The sequence below is a fragment of the Branchiostoma belcheri genome, unplaced genomic scaffold (genome assembly GCF_001625305.1).
Source record: "Branchiostoma belcheri isolate BF01 breed outbred unplaced genomic scaffold, Haploidv18h27 scaffold22, whole genome shotgun sequence".
In the NCBI taxonomy this organism is placed as follows: domain Eukaryota; kingdom Metazoa; phylum Chordata; class Leptocardii; order Amphioxiformes; family Branchiostomatidae; genus Branchiostoma; species Branchiostoma belcheri.
The window spans coordinates 2,378,931-2,379,789 of record NW_017803713.1 but is presented as its reverse complement, the minus strand read 5'-3'; the positions used below and the strand labels follow the sequence as shown (position 1 = coordinate 2,379,789).

General features: G+C 34.0%; 1 protein-coding gene across 1 annotated transcript in view; it reads left to right on the top strand.

Moving 5' to 3' along the window:
- LOC109470270 (elongation factor 1-gamma-like) overlaps window positions 1-859 on the top strand; it is an 8,879-nt gene that overhangs the window by 729 nt on the left and 7,291 nt on the right. The window lies entirely within an intron of this gene.

Below are 859 nucleotides of genomic sequence, written 5' to 3'. Positions count from 1 at the left end.
ATGAATAAATTGTTAACATCTGACCATGTGCATCATGAAGTTATTGAGCCATGACACACAGGGCACCAGAATGTCGGATAAACCCCACAGTTTGAAGTACATACCCTTAAGAAATTATTTTTTTTTCGATCTGCAGATCCACTTTTGCCAAGATGATTCTTATCATCATTATTCTTATGCTGATTGATATAACAAACTAAGAAACCTATTTCTATTTAGAATTTTTATCAATATTCCTGGGTACTGTTATTACTGAGAACATTTGTGTGTAAGGTCATCCTTTCTATGTCATGCTGGGATGGTCAGTAAATGGCAGCAGCTGTCAGCAAGGCTGGAATTAAATGGTAGTGGAGAACTGATGATAGGACATTTATTAGGAGGACAAAACAGCTGACAAAACCACATCCAAAATTACTTGTACTTGTCAATTTCACTCCTTCAGGAAACTGGAATGGTCCGAGTGGTTCAAATAAGAAATATGACATATTGGACTATTGATGATCAGCAACTCTTTATCCTGCCCTTTTAGTATCTTCTTAGACTTTAGTGAAATAAAACAAAAACACACAAACATATGAACTAAAAATACTAGTAGACTAAGGCTTATCAACACCAAGCTGTTAAGTCATGTACTAACAGTACAAACATTGAACCAAAATGTGAATTATGTATTATGTAAAGCACACCAAGTAACTGTAGCAAATAGAAAGGGTCTCCAAAACACTAACATTTGAATTGTTATAGGCAATAAATGATTGACAAGCTAGGTATGACATAGTTTATAAAACCGCCAAAAATAAAATCATTCTTGTCAATTTACAATATTAGACTAGTATTGCCTTTCCAACAAAAGCGTAAT